Source organism: Brachypodium distachyon, chromosome 1, assembly GCF_000005505.3.
Source record: "Brachypodium distachyon strain Bd21 chromosome 1, Brachypodium_distachyon_v3.0, whole genome shotgun sequence".
Taxonomy (NCBI): Eukaryota; Viridiplantae; Streptophyta; class Magnoliopsida; order Poales; family Poaceae; genus Brachypodium; species Brachypodium distachyon.
This window is the reverse complement of record NC_016131.3, coordinates 65577575-65594761: the sequence shown is the minus strand read 5'-3', so window position 1 is coordinate 65594761 and position 17187 is coordinate 65577575. Positions and strand designations below refer to the sequence as shown.

The 17187-nt window shown below is 42.6% G+C and overlaps 1 non-coding gene across 1 annotated transcript; it reads left to right on the top strand.

Annotated features, from left to right (window-relative positions):
- The first annotated feature begins 10396 nt into the window (after window positions 1–10396).
- LOC112270268 lies at window positions 10397–10532 on the top strand. The gene has a single exon (XR_002962664.1). It is a non-coding gene; the product is annotated as a small nucleolar RNA Z247 (small nucleolar RNA).
- Window positions 10533–17187: the final 6655 nt, after the last annotated feature.

The following is a 17187-nucleotide window of genomic DNA, read 5'->3' as shown; positions in this document are numbered from 1 at the left end:
GTGGCCATTGTGGCGTGGGTTTCGTTGTGTTTGTTGCTTGTTGTGGAGTCGGAGTCGTCAGCTTGAGAAGTGATGTGTGATGATGATACATGCGGACGGCTCTGACGGCCCTTATCCTTAGTGGTTTGTGTGAGTGTGTGATGGTAGTCAGGCCGGTCAGAGTTGCCCTGAGAGTTTTGTGGCCATGGTGTTACGGTTTTTATCCGGTTTTTCGTAAATTAAGTGGCAATTCTCTTCTGCTTAATTAATGGATTGAGTCCTAAGGACTCCAGTTCGAAAAAACTGTATGCGTCGACGGCCTGTCTCAATTCATTCTGGCCAAAGAAGCCGAAAAAAAATTCAGAGCTCCAATAGCTTCAGCTGGGTGTAGAGAAGGCGCCGCGTCCTTTTGACAACGTTATCATTTTGGTAACCTTAGAGTAAACGAAGGTGCTAATTAATTAATAAAGATCATACCAGACCGATGTTAACGTGCTGAAAAAATAAGGGTTGCTGCTTCAGTTCACGATTAACTTCATTTGTTGGTATCCCTAAGCCCATGCAGTCCAAGCAGAGCAGCACCAACGATCGATGGAGTATCTCGAAGATATCTCCATAATGGCACGACTATCTTCAGGAGCAGCCAGGAGGAAGATAAAATCAACTCACGTCCCGGCCGCCACGGGCCACCTCGGCACCAGCTTAATTTCACCGCAGTTTGCATATATCAGCATGCTGAACATTGTTTGTAATGAGTAGTATTTCATGACTTTTTTCTGTAGCGGTGTCAAGGGAAGATTAAAAAAAATGAGGAGTGCATAATCAATTAATCCAACCATCCAGGGCCAGTTAAGCTCTTATCGACCAGATGAGATCTGAGTGCAGTGCGTAGTAAGATATGATAAACCACATACTGGAGCGCCTGGCCGGATCATGCTCATGCATGCACCCACCCGGCGGGGATCGATCCGTCCCACCTGAGCCAGCAGACCATGCATGAGGGCCACGACCAAACTCATGCAAGGGTGTCCTGAATCCATTAATACTAATTTGATTCGTTCTGTATCGGTTCCTGGTGTGACGAATTGTGATTAAACTTTAATTGTGGTCTCCATTTTGTCTTGGATCTCGAGGGGAAAAAGAGCTGCACGTACGCCCTCCATGCATGCACGCACACGCACCCGGCCACTAGCTCTGCCAGGGCGAGCGCACTCATGCATGCAGTATCCATATCCCCGGAGATATGTGTTGCGCCCACGTACCGCACCACACGCGCCCATGCATATACTCCATCCTCCTGAAATAACGCGCCCTTGCATATAGAAATAACTGAAATGGATCCACGTCAATTATTTCGGAAGAGAGGGAGTATATGCTTCCTTTTTCGATCTGTCACTTGTTCATGCATGCACCGACAGGTTGAGATGTTTGCATGGTCATATTGTCGATCGATCCACGGTAGAAACAGAAGGAAAAGAACACATGCATGCTAGCTGCATGCTATTTTTCGGGGGCCCGCCATGTAATCTTGTCAACCCGCGCGTACACACGTGACAGCCCAACGAGCCGAGCCGTGCAGAGAGGAGAGCAGCAGTGCATGCCGGATGTTTACCGATGTGCCCCAGTGCATGCCGGCCCGGCCATGACGAGCAGCAGCAAAGCACTACCGCTCGCTGCTACTGTCTTTTTAAGGATGAGTGCTGTTTGTCGTCGTAGACTCGTGGTACATTGCAAACAGGGTGGCGTGCATGTGCTGATGACAACTATCTAGCGCTAAGGGACAGAGAGAGAGAGGTCATAGTAGGGGTTGTATACATGTACATACTTCAGTAATTGCATTGCTAGCTGGTACGTGCGTGCGTGAGTGGGCGCTAGCTAGTGTTCTCTGTACTCTGTACCGTGGTGTACATGACACAATATCGGTAGATTTTCCGGACCCCAAGAAATCTACTACTCCTTCCGTCCCATATTAAACGACTTTCTATTACATGTATCTAAGCGTTTTTTAAACATAGATACATTCATATTTAGGCAAATATGAGTACAATGTGACGAAGGGAATATAAAAGCTAGCGAAAGAGAACCCGTGGAGTTTTCCTCTTGCTTTGCCATCCTGTGGCCTCGATGTTTCTGACGGCTAGCTGGTGAATATAAAAAAGTAGGTTCCGATAACGACATCCTCCTGTAGCTATCAGTACGTAGTCTCTATATATCTACCTGCCTGCGTACGCTTAGCACGCACGAAACACGCTTTTGGCCTCTCGACACACATTCCGCTGGCTGCTATCATGCTTGCCCACCAAAGTTACCTAGCTAGCTCCTGTTCTCTGTAATAAGCATCAAGGATGCACGTACAGGAATAATGGCCGGTACATACTACTTTCTCCGTTCCATATTAAGCGACAAAATATTACATGTATCTGAACATTTTTTCCATATTAAGCGACAAAATATTACATGTATCTGAACATTTTTTATGTCTAAATACATCACTACCAGGATCCCAGAATTTAGTGACGGGGATTTATTTTCGTGTCGGTCACCAAAATTGTCGTCACAAAATTATGATTGTGACGGGTATAGTACTACTGACACGAAATTGTTTATTTTCGTGTCGGGCACCAGAAGTACCGTCACAAAATAATAATTGTGACGGGCATAGTACTACTGACACAAAAATAATCATTTTCATGACGGGCACCAAAACCCGACATGCAAATAATCATATTCGTGTCGGTCTTAACAATTTACGTGTCGGGTCACCGTCACAACAAGCACATATTTGTAGCGGTGATGATGTACCCGTCACAAAAATAACAACGTCACAAAAATTGTTTTTATCACTTTTGTGAAGCAACTACCATATGTCTTGCTCTAAACAATCTAAAAAAATGGAACATGCATAGAACAATATTTTGTAGATTCTACTTAAGTATGGTAAATTTTTTATGCTTTTGGGCTATTATTTAGAATAAACATGTATTTTAATCAAATTTATTTTAAATAACATCCAAATGTGCTCTGAAATTTTTGAAAATCGACCATGGATCCATTTAGGTACAAATAAGGTTGGCAAAACACTTTGAAGCCATTTTGGAGAAGTATGACTATACATGGCATTGTAATGGTGGCATCTCATAAGATGTGTCATACGATCTTTTGGAATGAAGTTGTGAAGTTAGAATGAAATTGTGAAGTTAGTAATGCAAATGAAGTTTAATCTATCTTCTTTGATCCAAAAAACATTTGTAAGTGTATGAAACTACATTTTATATAGTTGCTTAGAGTATGGTCAAATTTTACACTATATACGATTTTTTCAGAATTTAATTGAAATGGTTCCAAATTATTATCGTGACATTGATATATTTTTGTGTCGGGCACACCGCTAGGAAATATGTATTTTTGTGACGGAATATTGTAAAACCAGGGAAATTGTTTTTCAGCCCAACAAGTTAACTGGGTCGGCCCGGTTAGACCGAGGTTTTCAGGGTATGGTATAAATAACCCCCTCCCCACCTCTTCTCTCTCTAACTCCATTTGTTTCTCTCCTTCGGCCACCACCCCTCCCTTCTCTGCCCCGAACTCCCTTCTCCCCATCCTCAATCTCCTCCCTTATCCACGCCGAGCCAGCCTCCATCTCTTCTCGGATCCGGCGGCCATGGCGGTGAGGGCCAGCACCAGCAACTCCGCCAGTCCGGTCGCCGCCACGAAGGAAGGCCGCCGCCGCCGGTCCGGTTGAGGCCTGATCCGGCCGGTGCGTGTCTGGTCTCTGCCGGATCCGGTTGGCGCGGGTTCAGCTGCCGCCGCCGGATCTCTCTCTCGGTACGATTCTTTCTTTCTCCATCTCTCGGTTTGTGATAGATCTTGAATCGCGTAGAGTTAATTTGAGTTTATGCCTAGAGTCAGAAAAGGTACTAAAAATCATTGACATGGTTTATGTGTAGAGTCAGGAAAGGCCTTCTAATATCTTTTGCAACTTTCTGTTGGTTAGTGCACTTAGCCGATTTCAGGTGTCATGCGGACTTTTTGGCTGGGGGTAAATTTTGAATGTGGACATATAAAATCTCCATGCTCTTTTCTCTCTCTCTCTGAATCAGCGCAAGGTTTCAAATGTGCTTAGACTCTCAGATGTATTCTAATCTAGACTTCCTTAGTTATGTTGCTGCACATTATTGGTTTCTTTACTTGGTTGTTCCTAGATGTTATTGAAAAAGAAGATACTTTTGTAATAGTTCTCATGTCCATATGTCTGTTAAAGTTACTTTGGAAATAATTAGCAAACGCGTAATCAATAAATTGTGGCATTTGATACTTTACTACCAGATGTTTACCTCTGAATCTTTTGCAACCTAGCTACAATGTTAACAATGTAGATCTGTACTTGGGTACTGGAGCCGTAAACTTTGCAAAGTTGCTGACATTGAGTACATTGTAGGGTAGAGACTATGTGGTTCTTTCTTTTGATTTACTGAAGATTTTTCATCTGATTCCAGGTTGTTGCTGCCTTGTACTGACTGCAGGTTTATGTATCTTTGCCAATTAGTTGTTTGTCAAGATTTTTTTGATAGGCGTCTAAAAGGAGAATAATCCTTGTTCCTATCACTAGCCATATAATTACTTTGTGCGGAAAACTGTAGGGATATGAGACTGTATGTTTTCCGAATCCCTACTACCTATTTATATATGCGATCTAGAGTCATCTGCTGTTTGCCGGCTTCTGTCTAAATACAGAAGTTCCATTTTATGCAGAATGGCCTATTAACCATGAATATTATTATTGCTATTAGCTTCTGATTTCAGAAGAGTCTATACAATATTCTTACCATCTAGTAGTATTTTGTATTTCTGAGATAAACAAACTTGTAAGGGATGACTTCAGTTTACAGTATACTTCAGGCTGGATCTGGCATCTCACTATCTTTGTTTCTCCATTTACAGGAGATGCACAATTGCTTCACAATAGTGGCATACTATCACAGCCGGAGACTTGCTGCCGTGAAGATGAGGGCGCCGCCGCCACTGTTTGAGTGCTGCTAGTTTTCCATCAAAGATGAGGGAAAATTGTCTTCTTTTTTGGTGATTTGAGTTCTAACAATGGTCATCAGTAGAACCATTGCCTTATGGATGTGTGGACTTCTAGCTACTCATGAATCTTGTATTTATTTTGATGCTTGAACCTAGTAGGTGAAATATGATGTATAAACAGAATGATGTGTATGACTTCTGTTGGGTCTGGTTTCAATGAATGCAATTGGTGTTGATGTGATGGATCTAATGGTTGTGCATATATATCTTGCTATTATGATCTGGAGCTATTTATTTTACTGCTGCAGCTTCTAATTGTGAAATTTCATTTTTATGAATTTGTCCTTTTTTCTGTCAGCTATTGCAGCGTCAGAAATCATTTTTATTGATGGCATTCTTATTTCTTTGTCGGCTGTAGGAACGTCAGAAAACACCTTATTTGTGACGAGTCAACCGACACAATTTATTTTGCTGTCGTAATTTACTGATGGGTGAGCCGTCGAAACAAAAGTCACAAAAACTGGACGCCGAAATGTTTTTTATTCGGCCACTGTTAGAAATATCCGCCAGAAAATTTATTTGTGACGGGTCACCATCACGCAAATCTTTTTCCCCGACGTGCCAGTTCTGACGGTATTTGCATGACGGTTTACCGACATGAATTATATTTCTGACGGTTTTGGGGCTATTTCTGATGGTTTTGCACCGTCACTAAACTCTGAAATCTTGGTAGTGCATTCATATTTGGACAAATTTGAGTCACTTAATATGAGACGGAGGGAATAAAACGTAGCTACTGTGCAATTAAATCAGAGACATGCATGAGCGCATGCATGTACCGGTAGTGCTTAAATAATGGAAGCTCTCGTCGTACTCGTACGTACGTACGTGCTGCATACACGCATGCATGCAGACATGCAGTGATGAGAGTGAACGTACGTGCACGTATAGTACGTACGCTGCGTCCTCTCTAGTCTCTAGAGCTAGCTCCTGTCTTGTCTCGCACACGCCAACCAACCTTCGAAGAGTTACTCTGGTCATGAATCTGATCGACTACACAATAGTAAAGAGACCACTTCCCTCAAAAAAAAAAGTAAAGAGACCACGTACGCACGTATAGGCGCGTGGGCACTGTGCTAGCTAGCTAGCTGCATGCGTTTTCCCTGCTCACTGTTCACGTATTATATGGTGTTGTATAAATTAAATAGCTACCCTTTATTCGAAAATAGAAAACAATTTGGAAAGCATGCAATCAATTTTTTTTTGACAAAGAATTAATGACGACTGATCTATCTGTTCTAAATTATAAGATATTTCTTAAACTTTGACCAAGTTTATACAAAATCTACTAACATCCACAACTCCAAATTAGTTTTATCAAATCTGTCATGATACATTTCTTCTTAGTATACTTATATTGTAGATATCGGTACATTTTTATTTCCAGTCAAATTTAAAAAGATTTGACTTAGGACAAGCAAGAACAACTTATACTACGTGTATACTTTGTAGTGGAGGGAGGACTAAAGTCTAAAGAACTACATTTAGTCTGGTTGATTAGGTTAATTACCATTATATATGCCATAAAAAGTGTTTGACAATATTTTTCATAATTATTTGCTTAAATATTCATACCAAAATATAGTCAAAGTTGCATACTGCAGACCATGATCATCCTGTATTTGCAAAAAGTGAAATAATTATATTTTAATTTAGACACACCACAGAAAAAGTGAAATAAGTATACATGAGTATGGATGCATGCATGCAAATATGGTGGAATTAGCTATGAGCCCTCAACAAATAGAAATACATTTTCCTTTACAAAATTTACACACTTGGACAATTTTGTACTAAATGTTCAGATTGTTTAATACCCATTGTATATTGGAATATGCAATTTTAGTTATTAATTGCGCAACAGTCAATACCGAGCAAGTTTATTTTAGAGAAAATAGAAACTGTTGAAAGCAGGCAACCGAGAGATACCATAAAAGACGCACTATTTTCACTCTTCACACCCAGGTCCAGGTGGGCAGAGGCGCACGAACTTACTATAACAGAGTTGATCTGTGCTCCACTCAAAAAATTTCAACTGCGAGAGAACTTGTTTGTATTTTTAGGAAAGACACTCATAACTCTTTGAATTTATATAAGTGTCCCTATAAAACTTCTATGTTGAACCTGTGTTCACCCATAACCGGAGCAAAATCTCATTAAGAGAAGAGAGAGAGAGAGACTATGATATTGCCTCGGTACTAGGGAAAGGAGCCTTCAGCTACTGCAGCAGCTGCTCTGGCTATCCTGCTTGGTGATCGATATAGATTCCCTGACGAAGCAAAGCGAGCAGCAATCCATTGGCCATCATCCCTGGCCAGCCAGCGCACAAGCTTTGCGATGGAGCAAATACATATGGTCCTCTTCAAGCCTCGCTTTTGGCTCCTTCCTTTACTCGATGCTCCAGTCGTTGCAAAGACTCAGGCTTTGGCCTTGTCTTTTTCCCGCTCTCCTTTTGATTGCTAGTGCATGCATATGCGCTCATGATGCGTCCTTAAATTTGTTTTATTGCCGTAACAGTTGTAAAGGACCAGATAGGCATGCAAAAGCTACCGGCGCCACGTACCTGGACCATATGAATACCTTTTCTAGCACTGGTCTCACTCTCCCCCTTCTGCCCATGGGCCGTCTTGATGTCTGTGTAAGCTACCTGCTTGCAGCCCGACTGATTAATTTGCATACTCCTAAGTACCTTTTCAGTTTTCAAGAATGCAGATCTTATATATACTTATATTTTAGCATTAACAAATTTTACAGTTGTATACTATATTTTGATATCTCCAACCACATACACCAGAATTTTAGCCGCATAGCACGCATGATTGAGTGGATTGCCATCATTCCATGATGATTTGGGCTAGAAGTTTTCCCTACCATCATCCTATATAGAACGCTCTCGTTACGGGTTTTTTTTTCCGGGGAAAAAGGGTGTTTATATTGCTCAAAGAACATGGTCATTACACTCTGTGTTCAACACGGCCAACAACTCATCCGGACCGGAACCCAGCCAAACTATTTTTCTCCCGTCGCGTCTCACAATATTGGCAAGAGTGTGACTCACTCTTGTTTCATTGTAATGTAATAGGACACTATGTTAGGTTCTATGTGAACACATTAAGGTAAGATAACTTTTTCCCTATCATCTCAAAACTTGATACGTCTTCAACCCTTCAAGAAAACGAGATGTGATATATAAACTATGATGCTTTTAGGGCCTCTTCGATTCGCATGATTTCTATCTAAAGCACAAGAATATAAAAAACACAGGATTATGTGACACGCGCGTACTCATGAATCCTACAGGAATGAAAGACTACAGGAATTAGCATCAAGTGTGTTTGACACACTACAGGAAAAACAAAGGTTTTGTAAAAACATGTTTGAATTAAAGGATATTTTCCTCCAAAATAGAGTACAAATGAATCAATAGGAAAATTTCCTAAGAATTCTATTCCCATAAGAATCAAACGACCAACAAAGAAACTCCAAATGTTTCAAATCCTCCAAAAATCCTAAGAATTTCATTTGAATCAAAAGGAGTCCTTATTAATGAGAAACATCATTTCCTGTCCTTCAACTGTCAATTTTTTTTTGCTTTGATCTCTCAACTTTAAAATCAGGAATCTTAGTCAAGAGTACGTATACTCCAGGTAACCTACTCCATTGTAGCCAAGATGAGTCAAAAGGCAGCATGTGTACGTGCAGTACTCTCTCCCCACTATACAGTAACGGATCTTTGATGCTTCCTTCAAAGGTCAATGTATTTACGTGCCCTATTGATCTTTAATCGAAACCACAGTGCGCGCATGCGTCACCATGCATATGGCGCGCAGGCAGCGTCGTAAGATTAACACAAACGGTTGCAGATCGATTGGCCAGCCGGTGCGCAAGTACTACCAAGTAATTAGTGACACCGTACCTCTAGGTTGGCCAAGAAGAACAGAACTACGTGGGTGGTGTGGCCAGAGGTATAAATAAAAAGAGGAAAAGCGAGACGGAAGAAAAAAGGTAGATCAGCATAAATAAGCATGTAGTACGCGGGATTGGTCTGCAGATCAGCTAGCTAGGTAGCTGGAGGGAGCTCATGAACTTTTACATTATTGTTCCGACCGGTCACGGCACGGCAGATTGAGTATGTACTCGCTCCGTCTAATATTAAGTGACTTTTTATTACATGGATCTAGATGCTTATTAGGTATAGGTACATTCATATTTGGAGAAATTTGAGTCACTTAATATGGGACGGATGTGGGAATATATAGTATGTCGCCCTCTTCATGTGTACTTGCTACCTTCGTTCCTAAATATAAGAAAGGGACCCGTAAGAAATTATATGCCTATATGAAGCCCAATTTTTAAAGTTTGATCAAATTTATAGAGAATGATGTATCAACATCTAAAATATCGAATAAATATACTTCAAAAATATATATTGTGATGTATTAGAAAAACTAATTTAATTAGAGTTGTATATGCTGATAGATTTTTCTATGAATTTGGTCAAAATTTAAGAAGTTTGACTCAGAACAAAGCAAAGACCTTCATGCATTTTGAAGAGTAGTTACGTATGTTAGAATAGATGGAAAGTAGCAAATAGAGGGAAAGTAGAAATCAGTGTACCACGGTTTGGTATGATATAAACCAAATCGTGCTTTCCTTTTATACACGTTCCTTCTATACACCTTCCTTGTATACACAAATTGTAACCTGCCTTGTATTCCATGTTTGCCAATATTAATACAATGCACGCGGCCTCCTACGGGGGGTAGAAATGCTTCCTAAATTATCACATGGTATCAGAGCCACTCTTCCGCCACATCTAGCCATCCCGTTTCTCATCCCCTCATCACTGCCATCCATGGCTTCCTCAACTCCGGCCACCTCCCTTGGTGCGCCGCCGTCAGAGAAGCTCACACGGGAGAACTTCCTCCTCTGGAAAGCGCAAGTGATGCCGGCGCTGCGTGGAGCGCAGATGACCGGACTTCTCGACAACACCGAGAAGGAGCCACCTAAGACCGTCAAGATCACCAAAGATGACAAGACCGTCGAGCAGGCTGCAAATCCGGCGTACGGCCCCTGGCTTGTGCGCGACCAACAGGTGCTCGGCTATCTCCTTAACTCTTTGTCAAAGGAGATACTTGCGCAGGTGGTTGGCTTGGAACATGCCGCTGAGCTCTGGAGCACCATCGAGACAATGTTCTCGTCTCAATCCCGTTCGCGAATCACGAATCTGCGACACGCCCTCTCCAACACCAAGAAGGGCAACATGACGGCAGATCAGTACATCGCCAAGATGAAGGGGCTCGGATCCGAGCTCATCTCTGCCGGCCGTTCCCTCGATGACGAGGAACTGGTCGAATACACCCTAGCGGGGCTCGATATCGAGTACACACCGCTGGTCACCTCCCTCAACTCCCTAGATTCAATCACTGTAAGTGACTTGTATGCGCAGCTTGCTGCCTTTGATACACACCAGGAGATGCTTGCAGAACTCAGTGGAGGCAAGTTCCAGTCCTCCGCCAACAGCGCCTCCCGTGGCCGTGGAAATGGTCGGGGCAACGGCAACACGGGTGGCAGAGGAGGACGTGGTCCACTGGCTAACGGCAACCAAGGTCGTGGTCGTGGTGGGCCTGCTCCTCGTCGCGACGTCAACGTCACCTGTCAAATCTGCGAGAAGGTTGGCCACCTAGCAGAAGAGTGCTGGTGGCGCTATGAGGAGGATGGCTACACCAACGAACGAGGGGCCAACATGGCCTCCTACGGCGTCGACACCAACTGGTATGCCGATACCGATGCGACGGACCACATCACCGGCGAACTTGATCGGTTGAATGGTCCTTAGAAGTACAAGGGGCACGATCAAGTTCACACCGCCAACGGTGCAGGTATGCAAATAAAGCATATTGGTCATACTATTGTGCACACCCCTAGCCGAAATCTCCACCTCAAAAATGTTCTCCACGTTCCAAGTGCATCCAAGAGTCTTCTTTCCATTAATAAATTTACTATTGATAACAATGCTTCTTATGAGTTTCATCCACATTATTTTGTAATTAAGGATCGAGCCACGAAGAGAACAATTCTTAGAGGGCCGTCTCGTGGAGGACTGTATCCCCTTGTGTCATCATCTTCACAAGTCAGCAAGCAAGCATGTGTCGCTACCAACCCTTCAAGCGTGAAGTGGCATAGTCGTCTCGATCATCCATCATTTTCCATAGTTCAACAAATTCTTAGAAATAATAAACTTCGTTTTGTTAAGGACCATGAGATTGATGCAATTTGTGATGCATGTCAACAAGCTAAAAGTCATCAGCTTCCATATCCAATTTCTACTAGTGTCTCTACCGTGCCTTTGCAACTCATTTTTTCCGATGTTTGGGGTCCGGCCCCCTCCTCTGTTTGTAGGCACACCTATCATGTTAGCTTTATTGATGATTTTAGCAAGTTTACTTGGATATATCTTCTTAAAAAGAGATCCGAAGTGTTTCATGTCTTCCACAATTTCAAGAATTTTGTTGAACGAAAGTTCGCTAGAAAAATTGTTACTATCAAACCAATTGGGGAGGAGAGTATGAGAAATTGCATTCTCTCTTTCAAAATCTTGGCATCTCGCATCATGTTTCTGGCCCACATGCGCATCAGCAAAATGGCTCCGCTGAACGCAAACATCGTCACATCGTCGAAGTAGGGCTCTCTCTCTTAGCACATGCGTCTATGCCTTTGAAATTTTGGGATGAAGCTTTTCTCACTGCCACCTACCTCATAAATCTCCTTCCTAGCAAAGTTATAAATTATGACACTCCGACCGAGCGACTTCTTGCCATTAAGCCTGACTATCAGTCTCTCCGTGTTTTTGGCTGACGCATGCTGGCCGAATCTTAGACCATACAACACTCGCAAATTAGCGTTCCGGTCTAAACAATGCGTTTTTCTAGGCTACAGTCCACTCCATAAAGGTGTCAAGTGTCTAGATGTGTCCACCAGACGAGTCTATATTTCGCGTGACGTCGTCTTTGACGAGTCCGTTTTTCCCTTCAAAACACTGCACCCCAATGCCGCCGCCCTCCTCAGACGAGAAATTCTTCTCCTTCCACCTGACATCCAGCCAAATTTGGCATCTAATCAAGGGGGCACGATTAGTACTGATCAAATGCCTAGTTTGCCTGTTTCCAATGATGCGCAGGTCACACAGGAGGAAACTGGAGAAAATTCCGTGTCAAAGGATGGAAGTTCTAGCCAAAACAACGCTGACAGAAATTCCTTACATGGCGCGAAAATTGAGGATGATTCCCATCCTTTCTCCTTCGATCATGCAACGCCAACAACTGCGTCCTTGGATCGCGTGGAGGCAGAAACCGCGTCCGGGGGTCAATCCTCCTCGGGCCGCTCCAACTCCCGCGCGCAGGCTTCCTCCAGCGGGCCCATGCCGGCCCAATCGGTAACCTCCACGAGCGCACGCGATTCCACCGCATCGGGAGAGCAACCGATCAGCTCCAACTCCTCCACCATAGGATTTTCTGCGCACGAGTCTCCACCTGTGGCAAGACGCACAAGGCTCCAACATGGCAAAAGGTATCCAAAAATTAGAACAGATGGTACCATTCCATATGGCATGTTGTGCTCTACAGGTGAACCCAGCAATCTGCAAGATGCTCTCGGTGACAGGAGATGGAAAGCGGCCATGGACGAAGAGTATAATGCTCTCATGAAAAACAAGACATGGCACCTTGTCCCGGCAAGTCAAGGTAAAAATATAATTGACTGCAAATGGGTTTTAGAATAAAGAGAAAGTTAGATGGAACCATTGACAGATATAAGGCACGTGTAGTAGCAAAAGGCTTCAAACAGAGATACGGTATAGATTATGAAGATACCTTTAGTCATGTAGTTAAAGCTGCTACCATTAGAGTTGTTCTTGCTATTGCTGTTTCCAGGGGATGGGACTTGAGACGGTTAGATGTACAGAATGCGTTTCTTCATGGCATTCTGGAAGAGGAAGTTTACATGAGGCAACCACCAGGTTATGAAAGCACTCAAGCACCATTTCATGTATGTAAGCTTGATAAAGCATTGTATGGACTAAAACAAGCCCCCAGAGCATGGTACTCCAAGTTGAGCTCCAAGCTTCAAGACCTTGGTTTCAAGCCGTCAAAGTCTGATACATCATTGTTCATTTACAGCAAGTCAGGTATCACCATATTTGTACTCATATATGTGGATGATATAATTGTCAGTAGCTCATCAAGCAAGGCAATTCCTGCACTATTGCAAGATTTGAGATCTCACTTTGCCCTCAAGGATCTAGGTGATTTGCACTACTTCCTAGGGATAGAAGTTAAAAGAACTAATGATGGTTTGATCTTGTGTCAAGAAAAATATGCAACAGAGTTGTTTGCGAAGGTCGGCATGAAGGACTGCAAGGCTGCACCAACTCCTTTGTCCACTTCTGAGAAATTGTCGGCACATGAAGGTGAGTCCCTAAGCACCGAAGAAGGAACAAGATACAGAAGTATCGTTGGTGCCCTGCAATATCTCACTCTTACTCGACCTGATATATGCTTTGTTGTCAATAAAGTTTGTCAATACTTGCATGCCCCTACATCTGTTCATTGGACAGCTGCCAAAAGAATCCTAAGATATATAAAGGGTACACCGGGTATTGGACTAACCTTTAGTTAATCATCCTCTACTTTGGTGAGTGCATTTTCAGATGCTGACTGGGCCGGCTGTGTAGATGACAGAAGGTCCACCGGAGGATTTGCTATATTTCTTGGTCCAAATCTGATTTCTTGGAGTGCTAGAAAGCAAGCGACAGTGTCAAGATCCAGTACAGAAGCTGAGTACAAAGCTTTGGCTAATGCTACAGCTGAAACAATTTGGGTAGAATCCATACTCGATGAACTTGGCATCCAAAGAGGTCAGACATCATGTCTTTGGTGTGACAATTTAGGTGCAACCTATCTATCAGCAAATCCAGTTTTTCATGCAAAAACAAAGCATATCGAAATTGACTATCATTTTGTGAGAGAACGAGTTGCAAACAAAATGTTAGAAATCAGATTCATAGCTTCACAAGATCAAGTGGCAGACGGCTTCACCAAGACATTGCCAGTACGAGGTCTTCTGGAATTCAGGCGTAATCTCAACCTACGACGGTTGTTATTAAGGGGGAGTGTTAGAATAGATGGAAAGTAGCAACTAGAGGGAAAGTAGAAATCAGTGTACCACGGTTTGGTTTGGTATGATATAAATCAAACCGTGCTTTTCTTTAATACACCTTCCTTCTATACATCTTCCTTGTATACACAAATTGTAACATGCCTTGTATTCCATGTTTGCCAATATCAATACAATGCACGCGGCCTCCTACAGGGTAGAAACGCTTCCTGAATTATCACAACGTAGACTGCCGGATCGCGTGGTCGGTTGGTGCTAGCTTTTGCTCGGCACACACGCAGTGGTCCATTAAGCCCAAGGCTTCACGGAAGGCGTGGACACGTGTCGACCAAGGAGAGATCCATCGTCCATCGGTAGATGATGACCAATCATATGCATGCATGCATGCATCTATCATCGATCGAAGCGAGAGACCTCTCGGTCGACAGAGGGAAGAGCAAAGAAGACGAAGAGAAATTAACGATCAGTGTCGCGCCGTTAATTACGGTTGCTGGTTTTTTTTTTCTTGACATCGAATTACCGGTGCTGTTTACGTGCGTGTATGCCCGGCTCCCTGTCATGTAGGAGTAAAAGGTGCATTCTTAGCTAGCCAGCATGCATGCAGGTGATGCAGCAGCTATGATGTTCTGCAACAACCTTGTATTCAAAGCCATAAAGACGGGGGAGGGTAAACCGGCCGGCAACAATGGCTAGCTATGTATGGCGATCTGCACGGTTGATTAGACGGATCGTCGACCATCTGATTCGTGAAGTGAAGCAGAAGAAAGCTTCTTCTACTAGCCATAGGAGTAGCTAGCTAGGAGCATGCATGCATGCACGCACAGACACAACATATGGCATGAACGTGGGGTGTGAGCAGTGCAGCAGGATGGTCAAAAGCCACACCCTTTTCCTCAAAGCTAGACAGCGCCCCTGGCCTATCGAAAGGTTGGGGGAGCAGTGGCATGTCACTGGCCTGGCTAGCAAACTAGAGTCTTCGATCTTAGCTAGCCACACACGCGCGCGCCTAGACTGAGCTTTCACCGATCGAGTGGTACCCTGGTACTGTGCGCAGACACAAGATAAGCTTCAGATGAGCATCTCGATCTATCGCAATTAATTAAGATGCGGAATGGTCAGAGACGTACTGCGCATCCAAATCAAGGGCATTGCTGCAGAGATCTTCCGAGAGAAAATTTCCTGAAGTTATTGCACACTCACATTTGGATTTTGATCTTCTTCTTTCTGCAATTTTTAGGTGTATAGTAGTAGTGTGTAAGTTTAGGTGACTGATATTTTTTCCAAGGAGAATTAGCAAAAAACAAAGAAACTCGCGAGAGATATCCTGGAGTTCATTTGTGCATATATGCCTGCTCTACGTACGTAGAAAAGGTTTGTACGGCCGGGAATACGGATATTACTAGTGTACTAGTGTATGTATATATTCATGATCGATCGATGAGCTTGGTCCAACAAAGGAAAACCCATCATTTCCAATCATAACCTAATCATGGCGCTACGGTCGATGGATGTGTGGCCTGCTAGGTGTTACGTCACACTGTACGTACTAGCACTACTGCAAACTGATAAAAAGCTTGCATGCATATATGCACGAGAACACACTGACTTCTGTGCATATCTTAACAGAGTTCCACGTACAAACTAGTCCTATTGTTATCGAAATATTGATATTTTTAGAAATAGATACATTTATATTTGGGTAAATTTGAGTTAAGAATTTAAAATCAGAGAGAGTAAATAACATAGTACTCCAGCAAACTGCAAAAGCATCTTGCCACTCCGAGGTTACTTCCAGATTTTTTTGGCCTGGATGGTAGTTAAAGTGTTGCGGTTTTGCGTTGTGCTATCAGAAGTATATGCCGCTGCTGTTTAACGACACATATAAGAAACAATGAAAAAAGACAAATAGGCTAACTCCGTTCCATAATTTTAATTTTTGTCTCAAATTTATCTAAAAATGAATGTATCTATTCTTAAAAGTGTCTATATACATGTAAGATTTCGACAAGAATTATGTAACGGAGGGAGTACATTCGTGTAGCCGCACAGTGGCGTCCTAGCTTGGTTGCCATTATCATCAAATTAATCTAATGGAATTTAGTCCTTAGTACTATTAATTAACCATCGAGCAATGTTACTCTGTTCTTTTTGTAAACGCTGTCGAGTGTTCAACATTGAAAGTGGCACCAGACTAATGCAGTCCGCCTCTCCGGAGACAAGGAAAACACACTGAAACTTACGTAAGATGCAACAGTTTGTAAACTCGGAGCGTCAAATAAGATTTTTGTCCTAAAAGGTATTACGAGTATATATATGCTAGGATCTTTATTTCTTCTCTTCTTGAAATGTTAGTACGCTAGCTAGAATCTTTCTAGCTAGTATACGGAAAGAGGTGCAAAATGGTACACTTGGTGTACTGTATATATGTATGGCAAGATGTTTAAGTTAGTTGCACCTACCAAAGAGATTAAACAAACTCATATGCGCGCAAGGTGCATAAAGAGAAAGAGAGAGCGAGAGAAAAAAAAAGATGCTTTAAAAAATGTAAGAGATCCAATGTGAGGAAGTCCAAACTCCAAACTAGCTTAATGAATTCAGAGCAAAGGGGATTTGTCAGAGAAGACCGGAAAAGAACACACAGGAAAATACACCGCACTACTGAGTGTAGTTACTATATCTATGCATTTTATTTGTTAGAGAAAAGCGCTTTCTCCTCTAAAACCAAGTACATAAGTCAAAGTTTCCTCTGAACTAATTAATAATCTGGTGCAGGGACACACATGTAGATCAAACTTCATACTCCTTTATATTTTATCTGTGAGGACATGCGTGATTATGGAAGCAAAATCAATGGTGTTTTTCTTCTCTTAATAAACCAACTAGATAAGCACATCTAGATCAAATATGCACTCGACAATTGCAAGGAGTAGAAAAGCAATAGAAAAT